The sequence below is a fragment of the Schistocerca serialis genome, chromosome 4 (genome assembly GCF_023864345.2).
Source record: "Schistocerca serialis cubense isolate TAMUIC-IGC-003099 chromosome 4, iqSchSeri2.2, whole genome shotgun sequence".
NCBI classification, from domain to species: Eukaryota; Metazoa; Arthropoda; class Insecta; order Orthoptera; family Acrididae; genus Schistocerca; species Schistocerca serialis.
The window spans coordinates 805,049,025-805,058,350 of NC_064641.1; the positions used below are offsets into that span (position 1 = coordinate 805,049,025).

At 43.6% G+C, this 9,326-nt stretch overlaps 1 non-coding gene across 1 annotated transcript; it reads right to left on the reverse strand.

Annotated features, from left to right (window-relative positions):
• Positions 1–8,184: 8,184 nt before the first annotated feature.
• Trnas-cga (transfer RNA serine (anticodon CGA)) lies at positions 8,185–8,259 on the reverse strand. Its single transcript has one exon. It is a non-coding gene; the product is annotated as a tRNA-Ser (tRNA).
• Between the last annotated feature and the right edge of the window lie 1,067 nt (positions 8,260–9,326).

A 9,326-nucleotide genomic window follows, 5' to 3' on the forward strand; every position in this document is an offset into this window, starting at 1 on the left:
AATATTTTGTATACCTCAAAACATACTTTATACAGAATGCTCTATAAACCTATATCACAATAATTATTACATTACTATATTTATAAAACCAAATCTTATAATTATTGTTGGTAAATCACGTTACATTTCCAAGAAATGGCTCCTGCATAAAGTACAAGTCTGCCCTGTGTTATGTGAACATTTCTTGTAAGTTTTACGCACAATACCAGAAGATCTTATAAGTATTTTAACAAAGTTCCAAACATTTAATACTTTATAAAATAAATATTAAAACATAATGAACACATAACTCACGTTACAACATACGGTAACTCACGTTACATTGTCACAGGTCACAGTCAAACTTGAAAAACCACGGTAATTTACAACACTTGGAGGGTTCACTTTTCTGACAATCTTGTCTTTAGTGTAGTATATCTCATCTTTAATTTCAGGCCACTTCTAAAACTTCCCCTCTTTCATTATAACATCAACTTTAAACTCGCCATTTTGTATTTTAGTAACATTACCAGGAAAATATGAATTGTCAAATTTTGCCACCACGCAGTCAACTACTTGTATATTTTGTGATTTTTTTCTTTTCTGTTAGTGTTTTCCTCTGCAGCTGATAAAGTGGTGTCCTACAACTTCATAATTATAGAGTTCCAAGTGATGAATTTTAGAAATGTTCAAGAACGGCTTGCAGTTCTCTATTAACGCCGAGAGATGTAGTTTTTGCTTCTTTGGCTCAAGTCGTCTTCATCCATAAGAACTGTTGTCAGATTAGAAGAAGAATTCAACAACACTTTTACAAAATCTGTTGCATTGTTTACAACAGATTTCCTGATTTTCGCACGAGAACAAACTTGGCGTCGACAGCCTCACCAATTCCATGCACCGGTCCTTTCCAATGAGAAGTTGCAAAGTACTTCCATGTAATTGTTTTGGCATGACTCTTACTTAGAACTTTTATAGCCCCTGCAATATATCTGTTTTTAAACCGGGAAGCAGGACCATCTGACCAGATCGTAACTTACCTAATGTGTTTTGGTAGTTCTTCAAGAAGTCTACCAACATAGGGAATGACAGTGTTTTTTGTGTGATCCAGATTACCAGCTACCAACGCGTAGGGGTGAGAAATACCTGAATGCCATATCATGGCAGTGAAAATACTAATTTGATTCTGCTGCCAATGTGCAATTTGATTTTCATCTTGACTTACACATGTAAAATTTTCAGAAAAATCGATTTGCATCGTGGCAGTTAGCATCGTAGGTGGCAGTGATTCCTTATCACTCTGATAGTTCTTTGATTGTTCTCTCTTAAAGTAGCAGTGGCCTAAGAATTTAGATCCCATGGTAAGAATGTGATCAATAAGATTCTGTAATGTACCTTCTTCCTCTACTTTCAAAATTCTGCCAACACTCTTCTGCCACACATGCCACTTCACGCCGTACTCATGTACACCAATAAATCAAGAAGTTTAGCTGCCAATAAATCTTTACATTTCCTGCACTTTCCCAACCAACAATCGGCTGTAGGCTCTGCACATACAAAAAATTCTGGCCAGTTACTGGTGCACTTAGGTATTTGAGATACTATGCTATGAAGAGAGTTAATAGCACAGATGAGATTCTCTTGATATCTGCAGAGACACTCGTTGTGTGGAAGTTTATGGCAAACATGACATGTTTGGATCTTAATTCTGCGAATTTACTTTTACCACTCACTTTGCCATTTTCTTCACAAAACAATGCATGGGTTTCTTTCAAAGGAAACATCAAGTGTCGTACTTGCAAATTACTCTTACGTTTCTCATCTTTTACAGTCACAACGTCTTTGCGTCCAGGGGCTTGTCGGCTAATGTCAGTCCTTTCATAGAATTTGCTCACTGCAGTAATTATTTCATCACTTATTTTTTGTTTAGAGATTCTTGCTAGTTCGAAAGGTTCAACAAATGTATGACACAACCTTCTAATGACACATTTTTGTTTTGTGGGTGATGCTGGAAGTACACGTTTCTCTTTCGATATGGCTTTTTCCAATGAAGACCTATTTTTATATGGTGGAGAGGCAGAACTACTTAGTGTAGCTGAAGATGCTTCCTTTAGCCGCTTCCTGTACTTGACAACTCTTTCTCTAACATTCCGTTTCCTGTCGAAGCACTCCTTTCTTGGGGTCAACAGAAGCGTCCGATCTTACCCGTCGGCTTTGACCCGTGACGTAAGCGTGTTGTGGTGTGTGACGTCATTACGGCGCGGAGTTTGATTTGCGATTGTGGCGTGTTTGTAGATGTCTTGTTTTTGTTTGTCGTGCTCTCTGGTGGTGTGTTCATGGTTTTCGTTTGTTTCGTTTGTTTCGTGTGGTGGGGTCAGTTTTCTGTTGCTCAGGTGTTGGATTTGAAGCGGAATTTCTATTAGTGAGTTAATGGTTAATTTAATGCTCATTGCTGTATCCGATCTCACGCGTCGGCTTTGACCCGTGACGTAAGGGACCTACACATTGATCTGTAGCGTAGCCCTGAATACGAGGTTAGGTTGGGAGTTTTTTTTTGGAATGCGGCCGCGGCAGCGGCCGCCTATGATTCGAAAATATTGATTTGACACTAATGAACATGTATACGTAATATGAAGCAATTTGATGAACATATTGATCTGTAGCGTAGCCCACTTGAGGTTAGGTTGGGAGTTTTTTTTTTGGAATGCGGCCGCGGCAGCGGCCGCCTATGATTCGAAAATATTGATTTGACACTAATGAACATGTATACGTAATATGAAGCAATTTGATGAACATATTGATCTGTAGCGTAGCCCACTTGAAGTTAGGTTGGGAGTTTTTTTTTGGAATGCGGCCGCGGCAGCGGCCGCCTATGATTCGAAAATATTGATTTGACACTAATGAAGCCTGTGGGGGGGATGGGGGGGCACTGCAGACTCCCCCCCACCGCATAACGACACCTGATGATCAAATTTTGAAAAAAAATGAAAAATTTTTTCCGTACCTGCTAAACTGCATAAGTGCCGATGTATGTAGGTGTAAGGGAAGCTTTCGTTTCTTAGTTTTCTATTGGGGGATGTGATCGGTAGGTTCTGTTGAGCTATATAGGTTAAGGGAAGTGTACGATTATGGATAGGAATGTGTTTTTTGGTATTTGGTCAGTTTTGTGATGTTGATTTATTTCGTTGTTTTGCGTGGTTTTGAATGGCGGTCGGTGGCTACATTTCTGTATATTTAGTTTCTCCGCACCCAAAAACCCCTAATTTCCCACGCTTGTCCCGTTACAGTCATTAGGCTTTTTGTGAAACTTGTGTATTTCAGTGTTTACAATACGTATGCGATGTTTTTATATCCGCCATATTGGAATTGTTTATAGTCGTTTCCGCGGTATTTGTGACGTCATGGGTCAAAGCCGACGGGTAAGATCGGACGCTTCTGTATTTCCCTTTCTTGTTCTCTTTTACTCACACATTTTTCCTGTTTCTGCTTCCTTTTCCTCAATTTTTTCATAGTTTTCTTGTGTTTGATTTTAAACTCTTCATATCTGCCTTCACCTTTCAATTTCTGCCTTCTTCTTCTTCTTCTTCTCATCTTTTCAGCTGCAATTAAAGGCATTCTGCAAAATTGCAAATTGTTGTAAAGTAGAAATAGCTATTCCCTATGGAATTTTATGTGGCATATGGAGATAAATATACATTAAATGTGTTGAAATATATTGTTAGCTGTGTTTTATGTAATTCAGAAACAATGTGACAGCTCAAAATTATGATTAATCCTACAAAAATTATGGTAACTCATGTTACATAAATAAAGGTAACTCAAGTAACATGAAATAAATATCCTGTGCCAGGAGAAGGCTTCCAGAAGGAAATTTTTTTGAGACACCCAATTATCAGGTACACTTGTGTGAAGGACAGCATGGCATATAAGTTTCTACACTTTAATGTATTTTGTGAAAATCATAAAAAATTGGCATTTGGTAACTCATGTTACACTTTTGGGTTAGGTTATATAAATGTTTTTGTATTTATCATGCGAAAATTGTTTGCTTCTAAATATAGACCAAAAAGAATAAGAAGTTATGCACTTTAAAGTGATATACAAACCATAAAGAATTAATACAAATTTCATGATTTTTTCTTTCGTTGAAATTGACCAAATCTTCTGCATGAACAAACTCAACAATACAGTCTTCAAAACAATGGCTGCCACACGTAAACAATAGGTTTTGGAGGGAAAAATAAATCTTGCCAACAAAATTAAATGCCCAAACTGCATATGTAACACGGGAAAATATTCCCACAGAATAATTAATTTTTTGATAAGGATTCCTCGTTTACATTAAATGACCCAGAGGTTCCAAAGCCATATGTTCATCAGTGTTGAGTCATACCATCGTCTCTTCAAGATACTGGCACGTAATGGCGGTGATCTGTGCTTTGGTGCGGTTGGCTGTCATTAAGGCGGAAAAGGCGCTGCCGAGCTGCCCCTCAACATATGGGAATAAAAGTTCGTCTCCTGTAAGCTGCCGAGTCTCTGCGACACGTCATCATAGACCGGCGGAGAAAAGGTTTTACACTGGACTGCCACCGCGACAACGTAAATGGGCAGGAGCTACGATGTCGGTGACATGAATACCAAGTCCCTTGATAAGCTCACGACAGTCGGGAGGCGACAGTAGGGTCACATTCAACTTCCAGACACCCCTTCCATGTGACACGCTCTGTCAGTAGTCGGTTGTGGCTGCACAGACATACGTCACATGGTCAGAATAAACGACAGGCCAAATGTCAGCCAGTCAGATTCCTCCCACCAGCGAGTGCAAGATATAAAATCTATCAAGGCGACTGGAAGAATTTGCGGTTTTGTGCGTGAAGCAGAAGTGGTCATGAACGTATTCCCACGTATCCTCAAACTGGAGATGGTTGGCGATCGTGGCAAGCTCTGCGCAAGGCAAATCTGACGTCAGTTCCTCTCTGCGGGGATGGTGGGATTAAAATAACCACCCTGCACCAATGCTTCTTGCCCCCTCACCCCTCGAAAACAACTAACACCGCCTCCGCAAAGAAGACCCAGCGCTTCCTTTGCCTCCCCAACCCTGAAGGAGCGTAGATGTAAACAATAGAGACACCGAACAGTGTGAGAGCCATGTCCTTCGCATCTGTAAGATTTTGGACATCGTTGACAGGTAACCCTTCGCTGATGGGGATCACGACACCGCTACCAGTATCTGATGCATGGGAGACGAAAGGGGATTACCCAGAGAGGTTAAGAAAACCACTGATATGCTCTTCTTGTAGGACGGTCATGTCTAAGTCCACCACACGAAGTGTCTGTTGGAGCATCACCAGTTTATATGGCCACAGGTAACATTGACACTGACCGTGGCAAGGCGATATATCTGTTCTGGTGCTCCTATTAGTGTCACCCAGCCGGTGCATAACGCACAAGACTGTCGAAGCTGTGGCGCTCAATCTGATGAGGTAGCAGGAGACACAACCTTCGGATCAAGGACACTCACTGTATTCACAGGCTGTTCTGATTCCCCCTCTACATCGTCTACCCAAGAAACAGAAGAAGTACCAGTGTGTTGTACAGAGGTAGTATCAGGATGCCGCTGCATGTCGGCGACCTCCAGATATGTCAACAGAGAAATCATGCGGTGAAAGAATGAGATCGGTGCGACTGCATCTCCTGCGCTTACTTAGTGACTTCTGCTTCTGAATGTGTTGCTCCGTATCGGAGTGAGATCTGCCGTCTTCCGACGCCGCCCCAACCGGAAGGAAAGCAGAGTCGATGACCATCGCCATGGGTTCTGACATGCGTCCGAGGGCGTCGTTTCCACTGGAGGTGACAAAGAGGAAATGTGAAGACTCACCACCCCGTTAGTTTCTGGCATCGATGGCACATCGGAAGGCAGCTGCGCGGTGCATCTGACACCTTCGAAGCAGCGGTTTAGGTGAGAGGGAGTGCCGTAGGTGTGAGGGATGATGCGACGTCTGCTACCAGCGTCTGGATCAGGCGTCTGCTGAGATAATCCGACCGGATGTGGTTCTCCTGGCCACAGCTCGCATTAGTTTGCGACTGACCGTCGTACATTATGATCACCCACACGCTGCCAAACATTAAATAAGAAGCTACATGCTTCATCAATTCGTGTTTGATCAGACGTGATAGACCCCAAAGGTCTAACATTTTCCTGCTATGCAGTTATAAGGTCGAAAGGCAGATACAACCACGTCTTGTGGCACCTAAAAAATAAGAAAACACTCAGAATGCGGAGACCGAAACGTGAGTGATCAACCATAACAGCTCTGACGTGGCCATCAGGTTGACTGAATTTCAACCCTTGTGTGAAAGTTTTACAGTGTGTAGACACATCCTTCCCACTTGTTTTCAAACTTAATTCAACCTGTTCCCTGAGTGGCGCCGTCTTCAAGATGGCTGCTACACTTGACGTTCGTCAGAAGCAAAGTGCCGTCATAGAATTCCTGTGCTGTGGAATCGAGACAGTGGGAAACATCTACAAGAGTTTGAAAAAGGTGTATGGAGATGCTGCTGTCGATCGTAGTGCAGTTACTCGGTGTACAAGCAGGTTACGTGATGAAAGCGGGCACGGCCTTGTACTGCACACACTCCAGACAATGTGCAGAGAGTTAACGAATTGGTGACTACTGACAGACGCATCACAGTGAACGAATTGTCACGCTACTTTGGGAGAGGGGAACGAAATGTTTGCGTTGGCGTTAAAAATGGTTTGTGCCAGGTGGGTTCCCAGGATGTTGACAGTGGCTCACAAAGAAGCAAGAAAAACGGTTAGCAGCGAACTTTTGGAACAGTACGAGAATGGTGGAGATGAATTTTTGGAAGAACTGTGACAGGTGATGGAACATGGCTCCATCATTTTTCACCAGAGACGAAGAGGCAATCAATGGAGTGGCATCATGCAAATTCACCTAAGAAAAAAAATTCATAACCACACCTTCTGCTGGAAAAGTTATGGTTACGGTGTTCTTCGATTCCGAAGGACTCTTGCTTGTGGACAACACCAGTGGAAACTTCTTTAGTCCGCACTTTTATGTATACGAAGCTGTTCGTGATGGAGAAACGAATTCCTACAACATCTTGAAAAGCGATATCATCACTGTTCCACTTCGTCCGTTCGAGGTCGTTCATGTTCTGCTTGAAAGGTAATCTTCACAGTCGAACGGCGGCAAGATAATGCCATTGCAGGTCAGAACTTAAAGGAACATAGCAACTTAGCACCGTGTTAATGTGTAACAGAACACGCCCATGAAGCACTGCTCAGAGCGCCGAGCACGTCCTCATAGTGTCACGGCTTATGAGCCGAAGACCGCTCGACCGCCATTCTTGTTCGCGGGTACGCAAGCTACAGCATGAAAACAGCAAAACGTTGATATTTCAAACAGTATTAACTTTGCACCACATTTTATATTAATAAAAAATATTTCTTTCTCGACAATCTTTCGATGTCTGGAATTGAAAATACGATTATCCGTCATCAACTTTGACCCTGTGTTTTTCCAAGAACTACAGAGTGTCTAGCAAATATCCGAGACACGTATTTGAATTGTAAATGAAATCCCAAGCTTCTTGACAGAGCGTAGGGGAACGACGCGGGAGACCCGCACCGCCGTACTAGGCAAGGTCCTAATGGAGGTGGTTTGCCATTGACTTCCTCCGACCGTAATGGGGATGAATGATGATGATGATGACGACACAGAAACACCCAGTCATCTCGGAGCAGGTGACAATCTCTGAGCCTGCGGAAATCGAACCCGGGACCCCGCGCTCGGGAAGCGAGAACGTTTCGGCGAGACCACGAGCGGCGGACAGACATGTGTTTCCAGAATGCGCTGATACGAAACTTCCTGGCAGATTAAAACTATGTGCCGGACGGAGACTCGAACTCGGGACGTTTGCCTTTCGCGGGCAAGTGCTTTACCAACTGAGCTACCCAAGCACGATTGACGCCCCGTCCTCACAGCTTTACTTCCGCCAGTACCTCGCCTCCTACCTTCCGAACTTTACAGAAGTTCTCTTGCGAACCTTGCAGAACTAGCACTCCTGAAAGAAATGATATTGCGGAGACATGCCTAGCCACAGCTTGGGGGATGTTTCCAGAATGAGATTTCACTCAGCAGCGGAGTGTGCGCTGATATGAAACTTCCTGGCAGATTAAAACTATGTGCCGGACCGAGACTCGAACTCGGGACCTTTGCCTTTCGCGGGCAAGTGCTCTACCAACTGAGCTACCCAGGCACGACTCACGCGCCGTCCTCACAGCTTTACTTCCGCCAGTACCTCGCCTCCTACCGTCCGAACTTTACAGAAGCTCTCCTGCGAACCTTGCAGAACTAGCACTCCTGAAAGAAAGAATAATGCGGAGACATGGCTAGCCACAGCCTGGGGGATGTTTGCAGAATGAGAGTTCGAGTCTCGGTCCGGCACACAGTTTTAATCTGCCAGGAAGTTTCAGACATTTGTTTGTTTATTTTGAATATAGATGCCTTTGAAAATCTTGATCAAAATCGGTTACCTACATGTCACAATCTTCCCTTCTTAGACAGGCTCTTCGAGCGCCTAAGGCACATCCTTTCTCCATCAAATAGTGGCCAAGAGTGAGGCCCTGTCCAATGGCTGTAGCATCACACTTAGCTGAATTCGGTTTGAATCAAGGGCGGCTACTGTATAGGTTTTTAGATTTGCATTACCCCTAGGAATACAAGTGAAGAATTAGCACGTCATTTATCTCTTCTGGAATTCCCGGGCCGTAAGCGCCGAACTTAACCGAGTAAGACTGAACGATATGGGTTGCACTCCGCTTGCAAACGCGGACCTGTGTATCGCAAGTGGTGTACGGGGTGCGAAGGCGGTGTTTGGCAACACTGTACTCCTGTGCGGACCTGAGGTGTAGGGGACTGATGACGTCAGATGTTAAGTCCCATTCTGCTTACGACCATCTGCGGTGTAGAAGCACACAACTCGAGCCATCCGGTACTGGAGTAGGAAGTTGGGAAGAAGCTGAAAATCTTGATCAAAATCGGTTACCTACATGTCACAATCTTCCCTTGTTAGACAGGCTCTTCGAGCGCCTAAGGCACATCCTTTCTCCATCAAATAGTGGCCAAGAGTGAGGCCCTGTCCAATGGCTGTAGCATCACACTTAGCTGAATTCGGTTTGAATCAAGGGCGGCTACTGTATAGGTTTTTAGATTTGCATTACCCCTAGGAATACAAGTGAAGAATTAGCACGTCATTTATCTCTTCTGGAATTCCCGGGCCGTAAGCGCCGAACTTAACCGAGTAAGACTGAACGATATGGGTTG